At 41.1% G+C, this 24,897-nt stretch overlaps 2 non-coding genes across 2 annotated transcripts; one reads left to right on the top strand and one right to left on the bottom strand.

Annotated features, from left to right (window-relative positions):
• Positions 1–5,631: 5,631 nt before the first annotated feature.
• LOC112087339 lies at positions 5,632–5,738 on the bottom strand. Its single transcript, XR_002900025.1, has one exon. It is a non-coding gene; the product is annotated as a small nucleolar RNA R71 (small nucleolar RNA).
• A 12,673-nt stretch (positions 5,739–18,411) lies between these two features.
• On the top strand, positions 18,412–18,518 carry LOC112087420. Its single transcript, XR_002900102.1, has one exon. It is a non-coding gene; the product is annotated as a small nucleolar RNA R71 (small nucleolar RNA).
• The last annotated feature ends 6,379 nt before the right edge of the window (positions 18,519–24,897 follow it).

Here is a 24,897-nt window from a genome sequence, read left to right on the forward strand (position 1 = left end):
ATGCACTCCAAAACTCCAAGTTTCCTGAAAAGTCTTTCAAAACTTCAAAACATAGAAAACACTTATAAAACCTTTAAAACTGAGTGAAAACACCTTCATAAGATACTGAAAGTGATCTATAAATATGGTCAAAATCAGGTGTCATCAGGCAAGAACTTGAATAGCTGATCTATTTGAAAGTGTTGGTGAGGTGCATCAAAATCGGCAATATGTCTATTGTGGGGCTGTCTTCTCGTAGGATTGGCAAGCTGTATGGGTTGATTGGCTTCTCTACCATTAGGTGGAACAATGTTTTCATCATTCCTTCTTTCTCATGGATCGTCCCGATCTCTTCTCCATTGATCATCTACGGCTTGAGCAGCATTTCCAGGGATTTGATTTCCCTCTTCATCGAGTTGTGGCTGGCCATCTGCTTCATGAGCAGCCTCTCGGTCATCATCGTGAATGGAATCATGGTCATCATCTCCTATGTGATCACCTTGATAACAGTTTAAAAGATCTTCTTGATGGGAATTCGGATTGGCCATTTTGAGCATCCTTCGTCTGAGTTTCCGAAGTTCTCTTTCGTGTTTGTCCATCTCGTCTAGGGGCGGTACAATGTTGGCAGGATTTCTCCTATTTTTCATACACCTGAGAGCAAAGAAAGCAAAGATGAAAAGACAAGTTAGAAAATCTCCCGCAGAACTCGAAAGTCTTGTGGTATAGAACATAAATTAGATTAAGAAATCATATCAACAGTGACAAATCCCCGGCAACGGTGCCAAAAACTTGATGTGTGTTCATAGGAAAACACAAGTTTTACCCTAGATAAGCTGCAAGTGCACAACAAATGCAGTAGTACTTAGGGATCGAATCTACAAGGATTTAATTAAGTACTTCTAACAGATGCTAAAAACAATCGTTGACCCCTAATCGATTAAAAATGGGTTTTTGTTTGTCACTAAATCTAACTAAGAAGATAATTAAAAAGCTTGAAATAAAAATCGGTTGAAAACGATATTAAAAACGGCGCTGGGATTAGGGTTCATCTTTAGGGTTCATGTTCTAAAACACAGGGAATTTAGGTAAGGATTTTCTATGACTCTGAAACTAGGATAAACACTTATAAGATTAGCCAACTCTCGTCATCCAAATCATCTAATCACTTATTCATGGCAATTTAACTCTCGCTCTCATGCTAGAATAAGATCATGTATTTCAGATCGGAATTCATCTCGGCTTATTTATCTTCTGTAGGTAGATTTCGTCTCCTATGATGGTGATGTCCATATTATATAATTCAGACAACCCAGATACAACACTCTCGTGGCTCGGATTTAACCTAGGATCGGACTCTGGGTGATCAATACAGAGTTATCGCTTTGAGATTTAAGAACTAGAAATTCGAAAAGTAAACAAACAAAAGTTGCAGAAATCTTCTCGTATTGAAGACACTGTATGGCGATGAAAATCTTCTACAGATGCATAAAAATAAAACCTAAAACTACAAATGAGTTCTCTCTCAAAGAGAAGAAAGAGGCTTCTTTACAAAAGACGTAAAATGAGTAGTTTTAGTGTTTCTTCAAGTTTGGGCGTCTAGGGATTGTAAAATGGGTGCAGGAAGTATCTTGGGCCTTAATTGGGCTCATGAGGTTTAGACATAGGTCCACCAGGGGTGAAACAAGCTGAGCCGCGGTGGGAACAAGTTTGGCCGCGGGTGAAAGCTTCTGTCCTTGAGTGGACAGTGTTGATTAGCCTTCAGTGCATTGATGATATCTGGAGAGCTAACCGTGGAATTGCTTTGGTTCCAAGTGTGTTGGAAAGCTGGTTGTCTCCTATAAAATGTTGCCAAAGTTGGGGATGATCAGACGGTGATGACGTCTTATTTGGTTGCCAAAATTCTGATGGCCTGAATTTATCCAAAAATGTACTTTTGCTCTAAAATGCACTCTAAAACTCCAAGTTTCCTGAAAAGTCTTTCAAAACTTCAAAACATAGAAAACACTTATAAAACTTTTAAAACTGAGTGAAAACACCAGCATAAGATACTGAAAGTGATATATAAATATGGTCAAAATCAGGTGTCATCAGGCAGGAACTTGAATAGCTGATGTATTTGAAAGAGTTGGTGAGGTGCATCAAAATCGGCAATATGTCTATTGTGGGGCTGTCTTCTCGTAGGATTGGCAAGCTGTATGGGTTGATTGGCTTCTCTACCATTAGGTGGAACAATGTTTTCATCATTCCATCTTTCTCATGGATCGTTCCGATCTCTTCTCCATTGATCATCTGCGGCTTGAGCAGCATTTCCAGGGATTTGATTTCTGATATGTCTATATTTTACATCATTTAGATTGCATTATAGAGTCCTCATCATGTGTTTTCGCATGTAAATTGAGTCTCTAGGCGTCAAAATAGGACTTAGGGCTTGCATTAGGTCCCAAAGAGTTTTGCATGTTTTGAAGTCCTTATCAGGAGCTTTGGAGACCAATTGGAGCCTAAGAAGAGGAACAGGAAAGAAAACCGTGATGAAAAGGGTCAAAAATGGTGAAAACCGCTTGGAGGAATTTCTCGGCCAAATCTCGTACCGGCTGGTCGGAAACCTCGACCAAAATGTTTACCGGATGCTCATTATCGGCCAAAAACCTTACCGATCGGCCAGAATCGAGTATCGAGTGCAAAAATTCCACGGGACAAGTTTTTGACCGAGGCAAGGATTTTTACGACCAAAAAGCTTACCGCGGTACACAGCCCTCGGCCATTTCCTTACCGCGGGAAGGTTTTTACGACCAAAAGTTGCCCTTGCCCGCGCAATTCAGAAATCAGCAATCCGGGGAACCTTCCGGTCCGAATCAGTTGGCGGGGTCTTCACCAAAGTTGGAGATAATCAAGCCAAGATTCCAGAACAGTTGGAATAATCCAATTCGGACCAGTGGAGAGAAAGATATGGCTTCCGGAGCGTTCACCAGCCTTGCACGTACCCGAGAACTGAACGGCGAACTTCAAAGATCATGGCGGACGGAGCCTTTCCTGTCCGAACCAGCTTACCCGGTCTTCATAAAAGTTCGAGACCCATGGAAGATCTTCTCAGAGCATTTCGAATCGCTCAATTCAGAGCAAAGGTTTGGAAGATAGGGTCTCCGGAGTTCACATCGGTCTAAAAGTCTATTTTCCTGTAATTTCAATGCGGCGCAAAGATGTGAAATCCAGGAAGCCTTCCCCTCCCCAAGCTCCGATGGTTTCTTCACTAAAGTTCGAGCTTATTTAGTCATCTTTACTGTGGAAATGGTCCCAGAGCGATTGGAGTCGTGTGCTGAAAGTTATCGCTTCCGGAAGGTGACATGGTCGATAGAAGCCTAAAATGAGTTGCGATACGCGCTAAGTGTCTTCACAAGCCTCGGTATCTTTACCTTGGCATCACTCAAGTCGAGGCTCATACCTTGGAAGTATTTTGGACCAGACCTCGTCCCAAAGCCTTGGCATGATTAGATCGAGGCATGCATACGTAAAAACTGAAGCTGGAAACGACTAAGTGTTGAGAGTACACCTCGGTGTAATGACCTCGGCGTGCATGCCGGACTGTGTTCTCCCAAGCACCTCGACATCATGACCCCTCGACATTTTATCCCGAGGTCCCTTGTCACGAACCCAGAATCAAGAACAGAGTAGCTCAAGAACACACACGTGAGGATGGATCAAAGACTAGGGTTCATGCATGTTCTTGACGTGTTCTTCACGAGATCTTCATCCGGATCCTGACACACGTGAACACCTCGGCATGAAGACCTCGGCTTCACTTTCCGACACACCGTGGCACTCACCCATCAACCCAAGAGGGCGGTTCAGTACCCGGTTTGTTCTGGGCTGACCCGCGACACTTTCCCTTTGCTATAAATACATTTTGAGACTAAAAACCTAGTTATCTTATCTCTTACCTGTTTTTAGCTTTAAGAACTTGCCTCTTTTGTGAAAACCAGATTAATCTAATCCGATATCTCGTTTTTACATCTGAATCTTGTTCTTTCTTTACTCTTCTTTTATTATCAGCATTAAACTCCTAATCATGACCAGCTACACGTCTTGCAAAGGACTTAGTGAGCTCGTTATGATCAGTGAGTAGTCGTTTAAGCGACTTTAGATAAGTAGATTAGGGTGCTTTCAAGGTGGATTAATGGGTTTAGGTGTCTAGTCTTGCATGTTTCATTCCTTAACCGACGAGATCTCTAGGCTGGATCCAAGCACATCACTTGAAGTTCAGATCTGAGACATATCTCGCATCAAAATTGTTTGTAGAAATGTCTGAACCACTCGGTTAAGGGTTTAAGAGTCTTTCATCGCGAGAGTGATAGTTTGTTCTCTTAAATGACATATTTGAACTGAATCTTATTGCTGATTGATTCGTGCTTCTCAAAAGATATTTTGGTATGAAGGAGGATCAGTTTAGATGTTTAATACTTTCATGAGAAGATTAACATGCCTTGAGTTCAAAGTTAAAATGAAACCGCTTGATAAAATGATTCATTAGCCCATTAGTTTAGCTTGGAAGCACTCGAGTCGATTATCTTGTCTAAAGTCTCTTCCTTTATTGCTTATTATCATCATCTGAATCACCTGTTTGTTGTTTGCATCTTGCTTAGTTTAAATCTCTACTTTTTATTTACTTTTATTGCTTATTTGCCTGATTATCATCGTCACCAAACTTTTACCTTCTTGTTTTGACTTAAGTGAACAAATGACATAGGCTAGTGTCTCGTTTACAAGCTTGGTTTGACACCCCTTATACTACTTTGACAAAGGGGATTGATAACCCTTTTAAGAGCCTGAAAACTCTTAGTTATCAATTGGCGCCGTTGCCAACTTGTAGGAGCATTAGTCTCTTGTTTGTTCTTGAGTTCAAGCTTTTCTTTCCTTTGTTTTACTAACTTCTTTCCAAGTTCTTGTTTTGTTTTCAGGTGCATGAATACCAGGTCTCGGAGCACAGGATCGCTTTTCCCATACGACGATAACATCGACAGATTAGAAAGGCGAGCTCGCAAGAGAGAACGGCACTTTGACAGACTTGGAATGGCAGAACAACAGAGAATGGAGCAACAAGCTCAGGCAGCCGAGCACCAGGCTCAGGCTAATCAGGCGCAGGCAGGAAGAAATGAACAACAAGCCTATGTTAATCAGCAACAGGCTCAAAGAAACGAACGGCTTGCTCAGCAAAACCAACACCAAGCGAATAGAAATGAACAACAAGCCCATCATGTTCATCCACCACCGCCCCAAGTTCAGAGACAACATCCTCCAATCTGTGTTGGAGAGAAGGACCGAGCTAATGCGCACCACCGAGCTGGAATTCAAGCTCCACCAGTTCAAAACAACAACTTTGAAGTTAAAGCTTCCCTGCTCAATATGGTGCAAAACTCAAAGTTCCACGGTCTGGCTGGAGAAGACCCTCTCGAGCATCTAGATCAATTTGATCGGGTTTGCGACTTAACCAAGATAAATGGCGTCTCCGAAGATAGCTTCAAGCTACGCTTGTTCCCTTTCAGCCTTGGTGATAAAGCACACCAGTGGGAAAAGAATATACCGAGGGGTTCTATACAAACCTGGGAGCATTGTAAACTGGCGTTCTTATCAAAGTTCTTTTCCACATCACGCACGGCTAAGCTCAGGAATCAGATCTCAAGTTTCACGCAGCACAATAACGAGATCTTTAGTGAAGCTTGGGAACGGTTTAGAAGCTACACTAACCAATGCCCACACCACGGCTTCTCAGAGGCATCACTCTTGAGTACTTTATACCGAGGTGCACTCCCCAAGATCAGAAACCAACTCGATACAGCTTCAAATGGAAATTTTCTTGGGAAAGAGATCAATGCGGCAATGGAACTAGTCGAGAACCTACCCATGTCTAATGACACGTATGGAGAGGACTTTGATAGAGCAAACCGTACAGAGGGATCTAGTGATGAACAGCGCATTAAAAAGGATATAAGAGAGCTTCAGAGTAAGCTTGACAAATGATGGCGACTCAAAAGCCAATACACTTTGTAGGCGAGTTTGATGAGCAAGGGCCAAGTTTTGACAATGTTAATGAAGATGGTCTAACACTAGAGGAGCTGAATTACATAGGGAATCAGCAGAGGTATCAGCGGTTTAACAACTACAACAGTAACCCAAACCTCTCATACAGAAACCCGAATGTCGCTAACCCTCAAGACCAAGTGTACCCTGCTCAACAACAACAACAAAGCTATGCCCAAAAGGCTCCTTTTCATAATACCTTCCAGCCCAAGCAACAGTTCAGTGGGCAACAGCACGGCTACACTCAGCAGAATCAAGCGGCTCAGAGTAACAACTTCAACAACCAACCCCAGCAACACAAGTTTCCACCAGGGTTCCATCCGCAACCGATGGGTAATCAACAACAGATTCCGGGAACGGGTCAGAATCAAATGGGGAACGACGTCTGTGGGATACTACAGCAACTGTTACAGGGCCAGCAAAGGGTTGAGAGCCAGCACGCGACAATGCAGCAAGTTATCAGAGAGCTTAAGCAGAATCAAGCTTCTACATCATCAAGAGGCCCGGCTTTACCAGGTAAACCGGAGCCGAACCCTAAAGAGTATGTGAACGCCATCACATTGAGGAGTGGTAAGGAATTAAAAACTCCAACACCTAAGACAAAGCTCATTGAGGCCAATGAGCATTTCGAGGGGGAGTCAGCCTCAGATGATGCGCATAAAGACGATGTCTTAGAGAAGGAACCGATCAAGGACAAAGGAAAAGAGGTGGAAAAGACAACCGAGCTTGAAAAGCCCTATGTTCCACCATCATCTTATCAACCCAAGATACCGTTCCCAGGGCGTTTCAAAAAGAAAATCCTAGACAAGGCCAAGGCAGTCTTTGAGAAACACTTGGAGAACACGCAACTCACCTTACCCATTATAGATGCTTTCTTAGCTATACCCCAGCTTGGGAAGTTTCTAAAGGACGCGATCCTCAACAAGACAAAGGAGCTCCAGGGTATGGTGATACTGAGCCATGAGTGCAGTGCCATAATACAAAGAAGATCTATACCAAGGAAGCTATCCGATCCGGGCAGCTTTACTCTGCCGTGTGCTTTAGGTCACCTGAAGTTCTCAAACTGTTTATGTGACCTTGGAGCTTCTGTGAGCTTAATGCCTTACACGGTGGCCAAGAGATTGGGATACAAAAGCTACAAGCCAGCCAAGATCTCTCTTGTATTAGCTGATAGATCGGTTAGATTACCGGTGGGGTTGCTTGAGGATCTATCTTTGAGGATCGGTGAGATAGAAATCCCCACGAACTTCATAGTTCTTGAGATGGACGAGGAACCATTAGACCCTATCATCTTGGGCCGACCATTCTTAGAAACCACAGGAGCCATAATAGATGTGAGAGGAGGAATGATTGAACTACACATCGGTTCCGAGACTATGAAGTTCAACGTGAAGGAAATGATGAAGAAACCGACCATTGGAAGTCAGGTCTTCTATGTGGAAGTAATTGAGGAGCTCGCTGATGAGCTCCTTGAAGTTGAACGCAGAGGATCCGTTACAAGTGGTCTTAACGCGGGAACAAAGCGAGCACAGGTACTTGAACGAAGAAAGCGAGGTGTACAAGCGTCTTTTGAACCAACCGAGGGAACTTGGAGCTGAGGCGAGGTTTTTGGAGCTCCACACGAGCAGCCTCGACATCCTAGACAGCGAGGGATCCACGGAAACAGAAGAGACACCTCGGGATATCATGGCCGTGACCGAATCGTCAAACATATCTCGCATCAAAAGTGTTTGTAGAAATGTCTGAACCACTCGGTTAAGGGTTTAAGAGTCTTTCATCGCGAGAGTGATAGTTTGTTCTCTTAAATGACATATTTGAACTGAATCTTATTGCTGACTGATTCATGCTTCTCAAAAGATATTTTGGTATGAAGGAGGATCAGTTTAGATGTTTAATACTTTCATGAGAAGATTAGCATGCCTTGAGTTCAAAGTTAAATGAAACCGCTTGATAAAATGATTCATTAGCCCATTAGTTTAGCTTGGAAGCACCCGAGTCGATTATCTTGTCTAAAGTCTCTTTCTTTATTGCATATTATCATCATCTGAATCACCTGTTTGTTGTTTGCATCTTGCTTAGTTTAAATCTCTACTTTTTATTTACTTTTATTGCTTATTTGCCTGATTATCATCGTCACCAAACTTTTACCTTCTTGTTTTGACTTAAGTGAACAAATGACATAGGCTAGTGTCTCGTTTACAAGCTTGGTTTGACACCCCTTATACTACTTTGACAAAGGGGATTGATAACCATTCTAAGAGCCTGAAAACTCTTAGTTATCAATTTCCCTCTTCATCGAGTTGTGGCTGGCCATCTGCTTCATGAGCAGCCTCGCGGTCATCAACGCGAATGGAATCAAGGTCATCATCTCCTATGTGATCACCTTGATCACGGTTTAAAATATCTTCCTGATGGGAATTTGGATTGGCCATTTTGAGCGCCCTTCGTCTGAGTTTCCGAAGTTCTCTTTCGTGTTTGTCCATCTCGTCTAGGGGTAGTACAATAATGGCAGGATTTCTCCAAGTTTTCATGCACCTGAGAGCAAAGAAAGTAAAGATGAAAAGAAAAGCTAGAAAATCTCCCGCAGAACTCGAAAGTCTTGTGGTTTAGAACAGAAATTAGATTAAAAAATCAAATCAACAGCGACAAATCCCCGGCAATGGTGCCAAAAACTTGATGTGTGTGCTGAGGAAAACACAAGTTTTACCCTAGACAAACTGCAAGCACACAACAAACGCAGTAGTACTTAGGGATCGAATCTACAGGGATTTTGTTGAGTACTTCTAACTGATGCTAAAAACAATTGTTGACCCCTATCGATTAAAAATGGATTTTTTTTTGTCACTAAATCTAACTAAGAAGAGAATTAAAAAGCTTGAAATAAAAATCGGTTGATAACAATATTAAAAACGGCGATGGGATTAGGGTTCATCTTTAGGGTTCATGTTCTACAACACAGGAAATTTAGGTAAGGATTTTCTATGACTCTGAAACTAGGATAGACAGTTATAAGTTTAGCCAACTCTCCTCACCTGAATCATCTAATCACTTATACATGACAATTAACTCTCGCTCTCATGCCAGAATAAGATCATGGATTTCAGATCGGAATCCATCTCAGCATATGTATCTTCCGTCGGTAGATTTCGTCTCGTACGACAGTGACTTCCGTAAGATCTAGTTCAGGCAACCCAGATACAACACTCTCGTGGCTCGGATTTAACCTAGGATAGTACTCTGGGTGATCAATCCAGAGTTATCGCTTTGAGATTTAAGAACTAGAAAGTCGAAAAGTAAATAAACAAAAGTTGCAGAAATCTTCTCGTATTGAAGACACTGTATGGCGATGAAACTCTTATACAGATGCATAAAAATAAAACCTAAAACTACAAATGAGTTCTCTCTCAAAGAGAAGAAAGAGGCTCATTTACAAAAGACCTAAAAATGAGTATTTTTAGTGTTTCTTCAAGTCTGGGCGTCTAGGGCTTGTAAAATGGGTGCAGGAAGTATCTTGGGCCTTAGTTGGGCTCATGAGGTTTGGACATAGGTCCACCAGGGGTGAAACAAGCTGAGCCGCAGTGGGAACAAGCTTGCCCCCGGGTGAAAGCTTTTGTCATTGAGTGGACTGTGTTAATTAGCCTTCAGTACATTGATGATATCTGGAGATCTAACCGTGGATTGCTTTAGTTCCAAGTGTGTTGGAAAGCAGGTTGTCTCCTATACAAAGTTGGCAAAGTTCGGGATGATCAGACTGTGATAACGTCTTATTTGGTTGCCAAAATTCTGACGGCCTGAATTTATCAAAAAATGTACTTTTGCTCTAAAATGCACTCCAAAACTCTAAGTTTCCTGAAAAAGTCTTTCAAAACTCCAAAACTTAGCAAACACTTATAAAACCTTTAAAACTGAGTGAAAACACCTGCATAAGATACTGAAAGTGATCTATAAATATGGTCAAAATCAGGTGTTATCAGGCAAGAACTTGAATAGATGATATATTTGAAAGTGTTGGTGACGTGCATCAATATCGGCAATATGTCTATTGTGGGGCTGTCTTCTCGTAGGATTGGCAAGCTGTATGGGTCGATTGGCTTCTCTACCATTAGGTGGAACAATGTTTTCATCATTCCTTCTTTCTCATGGATCGTCCCGATCTGTTCTCCATTGATCATCTGCGGCTTGAGCAGCATTTCCAGGGATTTGATTTCCCTCTTCATCGAGTTGTGGCTGGCCATCTGCTTCATGAGCAGCCTCTCGGTCATCATCGTGAATGGAATCATGGTCATCATCTCCAATGTAATCACCTTAATGACGTTTTAAAAGATCTTCTCGTTGGGAATTCGGATTGGCCATTTTGAGCGTCCTTCGTCTGAATATCCGAAGTTCTCTTTCGTGTTTGTCCATCTCGTCTAGGGGCGGTACAATGTTGGCAGGATTTCTCCTATTTTTCATGCACCTGAGAGCAAAGAAAGCAAAGATGAAAAGATAAGTTAGAAAATCTCCCGCAGAACTCGAAAGTCTTGTGGTCTAGAACTGAAACTAGATAAAAAATCAAATAATCAGCAACAAATCCCCGGCAACGGTGCCAAAAACTTGATGTGTGTACAGAGGGCAATACAAGTTTTATCCTAGATAAGCTACAAGTGCACAACAAACGCAGTAGTACTTAGGAATTGAATCTACAGGGATTTGTGTGTTGAGGACTTCTAACTGAAGTTAAAAACAATCGTTGACCCATAATCGAATAAAAATGGGTTTTGGTTTGTCACTAAATCTAGCTAAGCAGAGAATTAAAAATCTTGAAATAAAAATCGGTTGAAAACAATCTTAAAAATGGCGCTGGGATTAGGGTTCATCTTTAGGGTTCATGTTCTAAAACACAGGAAAATTAGGTAAGGATTTCCTATGACTCTGAAAGTAGGATAGACAGTTATAAGATTAGCCAACTCTCGTCACCCTAATCATCTAATCACTTATACATGGCAATTAACTCTAGCTCTCATGCCAGAATAAGATCATGTATTTCAGATCGGAATCCATCTCAGCTTATGTATCCTCTGTCGCTAGATTTCTGATGGGGTGGTGTGTGTGTGTCAACTACGTGAGGGAACAAGTTTTACCCTTAACAAAACAAAAGAAAGCCGCAAGTGCACAGCTAATCTCTTGTAGTATTTAGGGATCGAATCCACAGAGATTTGTGTGCCTGGTATTCTTCTACGGTTTTTAACTTTATGTCTAGACTAAATTGGTTTTAAAGGTTGGTTGTTTTTCTTGAATTAAACTAAAGGAAAATAAAGCAAATAAATCTATCCTAAAAGGCAAGTAAAGAAATCGAATGAAAGGCAGTAGAACAAGTAAAATGTCGAACTAAACAAAGATAAGGCAAGTAAAATATCGCAGGAAAGGTAAATAAAGCAAGTAAATAACGAACTAAGGAAATTAAAATGCAGGTCTAAAAGAGCAAGTAAAAATCGATGGAAATTGTAAACTATGGCTAAAAACGCTGAGCTTTTGGGAACTCTAAGGGATCATAATCGGTTTTAACATTAAGGTAGATAGATTGGGATTGACGTATAACAATATATGGGTTCTAGAGCTAGAGTACGGCGGTATGACTACGTCACTGTCGTGATCATAACCAACTGTTTCTCGCAACCCTGACCAGTAGGTTTCCACTCTGGCCCTAGAAGGGAGAGAACGCAAGAGCTGCATAAGACTCGTCAATACTCACGATCTCGCCGCAGGTAGGTTTCCACTCCTACGGAAAAATCGCCTGTTTCATTCTAGGGCTGATACTTATTGAAAACTTTCGCAACACTAACTATCTAGATCAGATACTAGGTGATCAATCAAGCATACATGCAATAAGAACAAGAATAAACAAAGAACAGGTCGAAATCCCAGATCTATAAACCTAGATGTCTTAATCGATTATGAGAGCCCCTTTCGGGAACCCTAAGCCCAACTCGGGATCGACTCAGACATGTCTGAGTTCGACATCATCATTGGTTTTAATAAAAGTAATGAAAAACAGTAAAGAAAAGAGTTAAAGAAAGCTTCTCTATTGAAGAACTCGGACTTGAACAATCTTCTACAAAAATCTCATAAAAACGGCTAAAGGAAAAGGGCTTCAGATAAGTGGGCTTTAAGTCGGAGCTTGAATGCCGCGGTCGGGAGTGCTGTGACCGCAGCAATTGGCTTGTTTCCCGCGGTCGGGAAGCTTCTGACCGCGGCAAATAGCTTGTTGGCCATGGTCGCGTGAGCTGCTGGCCGACTCCGCGTGGCTTCGGGGCTAATAGAATATCTTGAGATCCAACCGTTGGAATGTCTCCAAACCAAGTGCATTTGAAAGCTGGTTGTTTCTTCTATAAGTTATCCAATTTTGAGGGTGATCAGACGGTGAGAAGGTCTTCGTCTCTCCAAGAGAGTTCTGACAGTCTGCATTTATCCAAAAGAGTCTTTTTGTTCCATTTTATGCCTCTTTATCCCAAATTACCTGAAAAGTCTTTTAAAATCCGGAAACATAGAAATCCTTTGAAAACCTTTGAAAATGGAGTAAAAACACCTGTAAAAGATATTAAAATGATCCATAAAAATGGTCAAAATCCGGTGTTATCAACTCCCCCAGACTTAGTCTTTTGTTTGTCCTCAAACAAAACAAAGGCTAAATCTCGGCGAGAGGTTTGAAAACGCAGGAACTAAACAAAATCTCAGAGACCAAACTTCTAGACCAATATCAATCAGTATGCATCAATCGGGAATAGCCTAGAAAATTCTCACTAGCAATACAGGCATAACTAGTCCGTTAATCCGTCATGCAGAAATCTATGCACTAAGATCTAACTTCCAGTCAGCTAGCTCTTAACATTCATTAAAAATCTCGGTGGTTCTCATCATAGAAAATCTAGGCAAGGCAATCTAGGCTAGGTGTTAAGAAGGATTATTTTGGGGGTATGGCTTAAAGTGTTTAAGGGTTACCTGAAGATCTGGAGGGTGCAGGACATTATGCAAAACCGCAAGAGAGAGTGAAGCTGTTGGTATCCACAGTTTTCAGTCACTTTTTCTTGACATAGATTCATGGTCTTTTTCCTCAGGTTCTCTCCAAACTCCCCCAGACTTAGATTTTTGTAAATCTTTCAAAACAATAGCTCCTTAAACGAATAGTGGTTGCTCATTGCTCCATAAACGTCGACAATCTAAGACTCATTAGGCTTTTTGTTTCCCTTTCTCTTTTCACGTTTTTTTTTTTTTTTTTTTTTTTTTTTTTAGATAAAAGGGAACACCTTTAGATATAGAGTCTTAGAGAGCACGAATTTACCAGTTAATATCTGTCTTGTAAAGCTTTATTATGTTTCTGATACTCTTCCTTCCCAATTCCATTCAGTCTCTTTTGCGAGTGACTGAAAACTGCGTCGCTCCTCTTCTCTCCGACGTTTTTGCACATATCTGCTGATATAAACTAAAGAGAGAATGCATGAGGATTGAAAACAAAGGTTTTGGGTTTAGGGTAAGGTACCAGATAAAGATAAACTGGTCATCTAGGACGACAAAGAATGGTAAAAGTGATGGTAAAAGACGTCCTAGATGTGTATGTCGATGTCTGCCTAAAATCAATGATGAGAAAATTAGATATCAATATTAAGTCCAAATATATTGAGCTAGTATATCCTGTCAGAAAGAATCTCCATGAATAGAAGTCCTCTGGTGGGAGTTCGTGGTGCAAGTACTCTAGCTACCGCCTAGTCTAGTGCTAACCACAAATGAGCTATCATGCATAGTGTAGAAGTGTGCAGGTCTAACTCATCATAGTTTTGCGTCAAACATTCCTGAAAAATACTTACTGTCGAATAGGTTACATATTAAAATTTAAAAAGTACTTGAAATTTAAAAGCAAAAGCAGGAAAATAATCAGTACGGATAGACGTCCTCCCCCAGACTTAAATCACACTGTCCCCAGTGTGAAAAAGTTGGTGAGAAGATGGTGAATAAAAGCAAAATAAGATAAAATAAGATAAAAGAAAAGAAAATGATGATAGAACCGTGATGGTAGTGAAGTGCTGATCAATCACTCATCCTCCGAAGTGTCGTCTGTGAACTGGTGCTGCTCCTGTAGGAAGGTGACAACGCGCTCAAAGCGTCGTCCCTGTCTCTCAACTCTGCGCTCCAGATCGGAATGAGTGTGAGATGATGTAGATGATGAGGTGTGGCCGGTCGGAATGGATGGTTGAAAATGAGCACGGGCCGCAGCTGCATCACGCCTCGCCTTGACCACTATGTATTGGCCGATGGTGAATGGTAGACGAGGTACGGATGGCAGAAAATCATCAGAGTCCGGAGTCCATCGAGGGCGTCCTCCGGTACTCAATCTCGGGATAGATGCTGAAGGTAAGCGGACTCGGTGCTCCTCAGTGCCTGTGCAATACTTGTAACCAAACCTGTCTGGATCGAAAGCGGCACGAGAGATAGTGTGATCGCGAGAGAGATAAAGTAGATCATACCAGATATCGGGAAGTGGATCATCAGATGAGAAATCAAATCCTACAGCATGTAGTATCGCTGTAATAGTACTCCTGAAGGCTGGAGTAGCATCGTCGCAACCATGTAAATCATGCTTCACCTTTACCATATTCTGCGCTATGATCCAGGCAAAGCAAGCAAGTCGTGGATCATCCATAAACGGAATCTGAAGTGTAATGAGCTCAGTCTTCAAAACACCTCCCATGTTGGCTCTAGAGAAAATCGTGTGTGGTAAGAGTTTGTGCACAACTCTCACTGCTGGGTGGCTAAGAAGGGCTGACTTAGATCTCCCACTATCATAGGCTCCATGACCCATCTCTCTCCACAGGTTAAGATCAGGTTCATCTTCAAGGTAAATGCCATCAGTGTATGGAAGCTTAAGGGCTTCACAAACCTCGGAAATGGTGAGAGAATAAGGCTGTCCGCGGATAGAGAATGACAAGATGCCATCTGATGCTCTGGGGTTCCTCCTCTTTGTGTGGTGGAGTGTAACGGTCGCTAAGAACTCTCGGACTAGCTCAGGATAAGTCGGAAGTTTCAGCTCCAAGTAGGGTCTCAGCTTAAGTGCATCGATGTACCAGATCACATCCTCTCTGATTCCAAGCATCTCGAGTGTATGATAATCAATGCAAGGCATGGGTTTGATGTTCAGCTTCTTGAAACGCCTTGCATAGTCCACTCTCGGGTTTGTCTCCCTCCCAATGTATCGAATCTGTGGTGGTTCGGGAGGTGCTCGTGTTTCCCTTGAGTGCTGGAGCAGTCTCATTACATAGCTTCTTCTTCTCGGTCTGGCTTGGTTCAGCATGTACTCTCCTAGAGTAGCATCGTCGGGAATGTCATCGGAGCTGCCACCAGTTCGACGGCTCCTTCGGGATCTGGTTTCATCCATTTTCTGCAAAATGAAATGATTCTTGGAAAAAGAGTGAATTTGGGATGCTAATTTTAACACATTAAGATATGTTATACTAATGCTAGTATAAAGAGATTAATTAAAACTAGTAGCAAACAAAATTGATATTAAATCAGAGAAATCAAGTAGTTTATGACTAAATTCGGATTTTTGATGTCCTCAACATAGAAATCTTCTAAAAATCAGTTTTTATGAGCAATTTCCATGTGAATTCTAAAGATTACCCAATACTAATCACTAATCACACAAGACTAAATCAAATTCATCAATTTTGCTGTTCCAGATTCGATTTTGATGAAGCATGAAGGATCCAACTTTCAAAAATCTCAATTCCTCTAAAGCTAGGTGCTAAAATCGATTTTTAGATAACCTAAATGGATAATCTATCATCCTTAAGCTATTTCCACCATCAATAGACCAAGATTTTGGGTTTTTAAAGAAAACCCTAAGTTCAAAATCGAGTAAGAATGGTGAGTTTGAGGTTCATACCTTGCTGGAAAGAGAGAATTGATGGCAGAATTGAAATCAGCATCCAAAAAGAGTGAGGTTTGAGCCAAATATCTCTTAAAAAGCTTAAGAATTGGAAAATGTGTTCTTTCTCCTAAATCTCTAAGTTTTTTTTGGAGAAGAAGAGAAGAAAGAGTTTTGATCCAAAAATTTTGTTTCTTTTCTTTAAAAAGCGTTTTTGAAACAAAAACGGAAAATTTCTGGATATTTTTAAGTTTACCGGAACTTACATTTTTTTGTTTACACATTAGGAATGTTTAAAACTTACGAAGGATCTTTTCGGGTTTTACCGGGAACATTTCCGGAAACACCGGGAATCACCGAAAAACGTCACAAATCTGCGACACAACCTCAACGACCAACGGCCGCGGTCAGGAGACGCGCGACCGCGGTGGATGAAGGCTCGGCCGCGGTCGCATTCACGGTGCCGCGGTCGATGCACCGTTTGCCGCGGTCCCGTCAGTTGCGACCGCGGGTCTTCCTCCTGCGGCCTATTGTCCAATCTTCTCGTCTTTGCCGGGCCGAGCAGCTAAAGACCTACCTTTTTCTTCTTGGTTTTTCTAATATTCTGATTTTTTTTTTTTTTTTTATAAAATACCTAAAACTTAAAAAGAAAAAAAAAGCATAAATTCTAAAATGGAAAAAGAAAATTAAAAGAAAGAGTACATAAATGGGTTGCCTCCCATTAAGCGCTTTTGGTTTAAGTCGTTTAGCTCGACGTAAGCATTATGAATCAGGCTGATTTGAATGGCACTCCACTTGATGTGCCTTTATCACTTCCGGTTGGTGGAGGTTTTACTTCTTCCCCTTGAAGAGAAATCTTATTACCTTTAATCTTCTTTCGGACCTTAATGTTGTTCAGAACCCTTTTTATGTTTTCGATCAGCTCCTGGATTTGGTCCTCACTAGTTTCTGTTGCATCTGGTGGAATGATGATTTTGATCTTTGCAAAAGCTTTCAGCTTCTCCTTTTCTTTCTCTTTTGGCCTGTTTCCTTTGCTTGGAAATTCATCTAAGATAGTAGGATAGTACCTTTTTCTGTCCACATTGAGGAAAACAGCACGCCGGTTTGCGTGATCGATTATTGCTCCTACTGTAGCTAGGAATGGCCTCCCGAAAATGAGTGGCCTCTCCTTGTCTTTATCCATCTCCATGATTTGGAAATCTGCTGGAACAATCTTATCTCCCACTAGAATTTGTAGATCATGAATCGCCCCTTCAGTATCTTTTTGAGATGAATCTCCAAAGATAACCTTAACCGTCGATGTCCTTAAGGTTTTTATGCCCAATTTTTCGGCAAATGTCTTAGACATGATGTTGACATTGGCTCTGGAATCGCATAAGCAGTCTGTAAACTTGATTCCTGAAATGAAACACTGGAAAACAAAACGTCCCGGATCATCGGCTTTGGTAAGCCTTTGAAACGGTGATCGTTCGGGTACCTTAAACGGTGGCTGCTTGGGATCGATATCCTTGTACAGAGGTACAAAGATTGGGTTTCTTCTTTCTTTCCATCGGTTCCGGACTCTTCTTCGGGCAATGTGGTTATGGCGTTGCAAAACTTCTTAGGGTTATCTTCAACTCTTCCCGGAAGAACTCCACTTTGCCTCTTCATAGAGTCGGCTGTTTGGGCGACTTGCACATATCACTTTTTTACATGCGAAGATAAGGATTCAAACTTACCATTCAGATCATTGTACATGCAGTCCACTTTCACGTTCACGTCTTTAGATGCCTTTTCGTTTGTCATAACGAGTTGTTGGATTGACTGTTCAAGTCTACCGATTTGTGAAGCTAGCTGGTTCGTCGTGACTCCCTGCTGTTGTACAAATTGATTATTAAAATTCGTACCTTGGTAGTTATAAGGCTGTCGCGGTTGATATGGTACTATTCCTCCAAAGTTTCCGCCTTGAAACTTGTTTTGGAATGATTTTTGCTGAGGTGGATAGTACTGATCTTGAGGATTCTCCACATTAGGATTGCGGTAAGAGAGATTGTTGTAATTTGCATTCCGGAAGTTGTTGTTGAAGTTGTTGTTGGAGCGATTTTGGTATGGCACCAGTGCTCCTACGTAGTTCACATCTTCTTCTTGAAATGCTTGATTAATGTGATCGATATAACTAGGTACTTCATCTTCTGCGCCATTGTTGGTTTCACAGGCATGGATCGGGCGATTGTGGCTCTTCAGAAGCTGGCTCACCATGTTTTTACAACTCGGTTATCTCCTTGTTGTCTGTTCCGGCTTGCTTCATTGATCGATCATATTCAGGACAGTCATTGCTATTGGCTTGAGCCAAATTTTCAATGAGAGCTCTTCCTTGGGTTATCGTCTTTTGCCCAAAATCTCCATTGCTAGCTGTATCAAGTGAAAGTTTGTATTTTGGTTGCAAACCTCGATAAAATGTGCTCAGCAGGCTTGATCCATGAAATCCATGATGAGGGCAATCACGTTCATACTCCTTAAAACGTTCCCAAGCTTCATAGAAAGATTCAGTTGGCCCTTGTTGAAAGGTTGAGATCTTCGTTCTCAGATTGTTCGACCTTGACTTAGTGTAGAAGTGGTACAGGAAAGCAGTTCTACATTCTTCCCAATTAGTAATCGATCCTGCAGGCAAAGACTTCAACCAACGGTGAGCTTTATCTGCTAATGAAAAAGGGAACAACTTACACTTTAAATAGTCAGGTGGAACTTGGTTTGTTCTCATCATGCTGCAAATTTCTTCAAAAAGCTCGATATGGTCCATTGGGTGCTCAGAAGGAACTCCATGGAACTGGTTTTGCTTCACCAATGAGATGATTTGAGGCTTGACTTCAAACTCATTCCGGTTTGGAAATGGTACTTGAATCGCAGATTGATTCTGAAAATTTTGAGTAGGTGCATCAAAATCAGCTATGCGATGGTTCCTGGGTTGTCTTCGGTGTTGATTTGCTGGCGGAATGGGGCGGTGAATGCGTTCATTCGGCTGCATTGCTGGGTGGTCACCATCGGCTACATTGATGGGTGAATCAAGGTCTTCACGTCCTTCTCTCACTCGGTTCTGGTGGTTTCTTGGAAGAACCTCATCCTCCTCTCCATCTTGTCGAGCATGATCACCTTCTATGTGATCATTCTCTTCGTTTTCACCATGTTCGGACCCGTCTTGGTCCATATTTAAATTTCGATTAATAGGATCTCCAGGCTGGTCGTTGTTGGCCATTCCTTGCGTTCGTCTAAGTCTTCGAAGTTCTCTTTCGTGTCTGTCTATCTCGTCTAGAATTGGAATGTCTCCTGCAGGTCTACGCCTGGTATTCATGCAATTCAGAGAAAGACAAAAGAAGGGAAAGATAGTTCAGAAAAACTTTAAGAAAGAACTAGAGATCAGGTGTCTAGAACAGAAGTTAAAACAAGAAAAATAGCAAAAGGCAGCGAAACAAATCCCCGGCAACGGCGCCAAAAACTTGATGGGGTGGTGTGTGTGTGTCAACTACGTGAGGAAACAAGTTTTACCCTTAACAAAACAAAAGAAAGCCGCAAGTGCACAGCTAATCTGTTGTAGTATTTAGGGATCGAATCCACATAGATTTGTGTGCCTGGTATTCTTCTACGGTTTTTAACTTTATGTCTAGACTAAATTGGTTTTAAAGGTTGGTTTTTTTTCTTGAATTAAACTAAAGGAAAATAAAGCAAATAAATATATCCTAAAAGGCAAGTAAAGAAATCGAATGAAAGGCAGTAGAACAAGTAAAATATCGAACTAAACAAAGATAAGGCAAGTAAAATATCGCAGGAAAGGTAAATAAAGCAAGTAAATAACGAACTAAGGAAATTAAAATGCAGGTCTAAAAGAGCAAGTAAAAATCGATGGAAATTGTAAACTATGGCTAAAAACGCTGAGCTTTTGGGAATTCTAAGGGATCATAATCGGTTTTAACATTAAGGTAGATAGATTGGGATTGACGGATAACAATATATGGGTTCTAGAGCTAGAGTACGGCGGTATGACTACGTCACTGTCGTGATTATAACCAACTGTTTCTCGCAACCCTGACCAGTAGGTTTCCACTATGGCCCTGGAAGGGAGAGAACGCAAGAGCTGCATAAGACTCGTCAATACTCACGATCTCGCCGCAGGTAGGTTTCCACTCCTACGGAAAAATCGCCTGTTTCATTCTAGGGCTGATACTTAATGAAAACTTTCGCAACACTAACTATCTAGATCAGATACTAGGTGATCAATCAAGCATACATGCAATAAGAACAAGAATAAACAGAGAACAGGTCGAAATCCCAGATCTATAAACCTAGATGTCTTAATCGATTATGAGAGCCCTTTTCGGGAACCCTAAGCCCAACTCGGGATCTACTCAGACATGGCTGAGTTCGACATCATCATTGGTTTTAATAAAAGTAATGAAAAACAGTAAACAAAAAAGATAAAGAAAGTTTCTCTATTGAAGAACTCGGACTTGAACAATCTTCTACAAAAATCTCATAAAAACGGTTAAAGGAAAAGGGTTTCTGTAAAGTATCAAAAAGCTCTCCTAAAAACGACCTAAATGACATGTATTTATAGTCTCCAATACTCCATGGTCTCTAGGGTTCCGGAATTGAGGCTGGGAATGACTTTGGGCTTCAGATAAGTGGACTTTAAGTCGGAGCTTGAATGCCGCGGTCGGGACTGCTGTGACCGCGACAATTGGCTTGTTTCCCGCAGTCGGGAAGCTTCTGACCGCGGCAAATAGCTTGTTGGCTGTGGTCGCGTGAGCTGTTGGCCGACTCCGCGTGGCTTCAGGGCTAATGGAATATCTTGAGATCCAACCGTTCGAATGTCTCCAAACCAAGTGCATTTGAAAGCTGGTTGATTCTTCTATAAGTTGTCCAATTTTGAGGGTGATCAGACGGTGAGAAGGTCTTCGTCTCTCCATGAGAGTTATGACGGTCTGTATTTATCCAAAAGAGTCTTTTTGTTCCATTTTATGCCTCTTTATCCCAAATTACCTGAAAATTCTTTTAAAATCCAGAAACATAGAAATCCTTTAAAAACCTTTGAAAATGGAGTAAAAACACCTGTAAAAGATATTAAAATGATCCATAAAAATGGTCAAAATCCGGTGTTATCAATTTCGTCTCCTATGATGGTGATGTCCATAAGATATAGTTCAGACAACCCAGATACAACACTCTCGTGGCTCGGATTTAACCTAGGATCGAACTCTGGGTGATCAATACAGAGTTATCGTTTTGAGATTTAAGAACTAGAAAGTCGAAAAGTAAATAAACAAAAGTTGCTGAAATCTTCTCGTACTGAAGACACTGTATGGCGATGAAAATCTTATACAGATGCATAAAAATAAAACCAAAAACTACAAATGAGTTCTCTCTCAAAGAGAAGAAAGAGGCTCCTTTACAAAAGACCTAAAAATTAGTATTTTTAGTGTTTCTTCAAGTCTGGGCGTCTAGGGCTTGTAAAATGGGTGCAGGAAGTATCTTAGACCTTAGTTGGGCTCATGAGGTTTGGACATAGGTCCACCAGGGGTGAAACAAGCTGAGCCGCGGTGGGAACAAGCTTGGCCACGGGTGAAAGCTTCTGTCCTTGAGTGGCCTGTGTTGATTAGCCTTCAGTGCATTGATGATATCTGGAGATCTAATCGTTGGATTGCTTTGGTTCCAAGTGTGTTGGAAATCTGGTTGTCTCCTATAAAATGTTGCCAAAGTTGGGGATGATCAGACGGTGATGACCTCTTATTTGGTTGCCAAAATTCTGATGGCCTGAATTTATCCAAAAATGTACTTTTGCTCTAGAATGCACTCCAAAACTCCAAGTTTCCTGAAAAGTCTTTCAAAACTTCAAAACATAGAAAACACTTATAAAACCTTTAAAACTGAGTGAAAACACCTGCATAAGATACTGAAAGTGATCTATAAATATGGTCAAAATCAGGTGTCATCAGGCAGGAACTTGAATAGCTGATCTATTTGAAAGTGTTGGTGAGGTGCATCAAAATCGGCAATATGTCTATTGTGGGGCTGTCTTCTCATAGGATTGGCAAGCTGTATGGGTTGATTGGCTTCTCTACCATTAGGTGGAACAATGTTTTCATCATTCCATCTTCCTCATGGATCATCCCGATCTCTTCTCCATTGATCATCTGCGGCTTGAGCAGCATTTCCAGGGATTTGATTTCCCTCTTCATCGAGTTGTTGCTGGCCATCTGCTTCATGAGCAGCCTCTCGGTCATCATCGTGAATGGAATCATGGTCATCATCTCCTATGTGATCACCTTGATAACGGTTTAAAAGATCTTCTTGATGGGAATTCGGATTGGCCATTTTGAGCATCCTTCACCTGAGTTTCCGAAGTTCTCTTTCGTGTTTGTCCATCTCGTCTAGGGGCGGTACAATGTTGGCAGGATTTCTCCTATTTTTCATGAACCTGAGAGCAAAGAAAGCAAAGATGAAAAGAGAAGTTAGAAAATCTCCCGCAGAACTCGAAAGTCTTGTGGTCTAGAACTGAAATTAGATTAAAAAATGAAATAATCAGCGACAAATCCCCAGAAATGGTGCCAAAAACTTGATGTGTGTGCAGAGGAAAACACAAGTTTTACCCTAGATAAGCTGCAAGTGCACAACAAACGCAGTAGTACTTAGGGATCCAATCTACAGGGATTTTGTTGAGTACTTCTAAATGATGCTAAAAACAATCATTGACCCCTAATCGATTAAAAATGGGTTTTTGTTTGTCACTAAATCTAACTAAGAAGAGAATTAAAAAGCTTGAAATAAAAATCGGTTGAAAACGATATTAAAAACGGCGCTGGGATTATGGTTCATCTTTAGGGTTCATGTTCTAAAACACAGGAAATTTAGTATGACTCTGAAACTAGGATAAACACTTATAAGATTAGCCAACTCTCGTCACCCTAATCATCTAATCACTTATTCATGGCAATTAACTCTCGCTCTCATGCCAGAATAAGATCATTATTTCAGATCAGAATTCATCTCGGCTTATGTATCTTCTTGATGTGGTGTGTGTTGTGGGTGTCAAGTTTTACCCTAATTTAAATCAATAGCCGCAAGTGCACAGCTGATCGATTGTAGTACTTAGGGATCGAATCCACAGGGAAGGAGGATCTTTTCCTGCAAAAAGCCTTTGAAATAAGTAAAAGTAAGGAAGTCTAGAACAAAAACGGTTTAGTGGGGGTTTGGTAGTGTGTTTAAAATCTAAAAACGAAATCAGGGGTGAACTTCTGACGTTTTGACTCTGAGCTGAAATCTGGTTTTCTATCCATTTTGTTAAGCTTTTCCCTAAGTTACCTGAAAAGAGTCTTGGAATCTACAAATACTAGAAAAACATAGTAAAAGTACTTAAAAGCAATTAAAAACATAGAAAAAGTATTTTAAAACGATCCATAAAAGTGGTCAAAATACGGTGTTATCACTTCTGTAGGTAGATTTCGTCTCCTACGATGGTGATGTCCATAAGATATAGTTCAGACAACCCAGATACAACACTCTTGTGGCTCGGATTTAACCTAGGATCGGACTCTGGGTGATCAATACAAAGTTATCGCTTTGAGATTTAAGAACTAGAAAGTCGAAAAGTAAACAAACAAAAGTTGCAGAAATCTTCTCGTATTGAAGACACTGTATGGCGATGAAAATCTTATACAGATGCATAAAAATAAAACCTAAAACTACAAATGAGTTCTCTCTGAAAGAGAAGAAAGAGGCTCCTTTACAAAAGACCTAAAAATGAGTATTTTTAGTGTTTCTTCAAGTCTAGGCGTCTAGGGCTTGTAAAATGGGTGCAGGAAGTATCTTGGGCCTTAGTTGGGCTCATGAGGTTTGGACATAGGTCCACCAGGGGTGAAACAAGCTGAGCCGCAGTGGGAACAAGCTTGCCCCCGGGTGAAAGCTTTTGTCATTGAGTGGACTGTGTTAATTAGCCTTCAGTACATTGATGATATCTGGAGATCTAACCGTGGATTGCTTTAGTTCCAAGTGTGTTGGAAAGCAGGTTGTCTCCTATACAAAGTTGGCAAAGTTCGGGATGATCAGACTGTGATAACGTCTTATTTGGTTGCCAAAATTCTGACGGCCTGAATTTATCAAAAAATGTACTTTTGCTCTAAAATGCACTCCAAAACTCTAAGTTTCCTGAAAAGTCTTTCAAAACTCCAAAACATAGCAAATACTTATAAAACCTTTAAAAATGAGTGAAAACACCTGCATAAGATACTGAAAGTGATCTATAAATATGGTCAAAATCAGGTGTTATCAGGCAGGAACTTGAATAGATGATATATTTGAAAGTGTTGGTGAGGTGCATCAAAATCGGCAATATGTCTATTGTGGGGCTGTCTTCTCGTAGGATTGGAAAGCTGTATGGGTCGATTGGCTTCTCTACCATTAGGTGGAACTATGTTTTCATCATTCCTTCTTTCTCATGGATCGTCCCGATCTCTTCTCCATTGATCATCTGCGGCTTGAGCAGCATTTCCAGGGATTTGATTTCCCTCTTCATCGAGTTGTGGCTGGCCATCTGCTTCATGAGCAGCCTCTCGGTCATCATCGTGAATGGAATCATGATCATCATCTTCAATGTGATCACCATAATGACGGTTTAAAAGATCTTCTTGATGTGAATTCAGATTGGTCATTTTGAACGTCCTTCGTCTGAGTTTCCGAAGTTCTCTTTCGTGTTTGTCCATCTCGTCTAGGGGCGGTACAATGTTGGCAAGATTTCTCCTATTTTTCATGCACCTGAGAGCAAAGAAAGCAAAGATGAAAAGATAAGTTAGAAAATCTCCCGCAGAACTCGAAAGTCTTGTGGTCTAGAACTGAAACTAGATAAAAAATCAAATAATCAGCGACAAATCCCCAGCAACGGTGCCAAAAACTTGATGTGTGTACAGAGGGCAATACAAGTT

Source organism: Eutrema salsugineum, unplaced genomic scaffold (genome assembly GCF_000478725.1).
Source record: "Eutrema salsugineum unplaced genomic scaffold, Eutsalg1_0 scaffold_18, whole genome shotgun sequence".
Classification (NCBI taxonomy): Eukaryota; Viridiplantae; Streptophyta; class Magnoliopsida; order Brassicales; family Brassicaceae; genus Eutrema; species Eutrema salsugineum.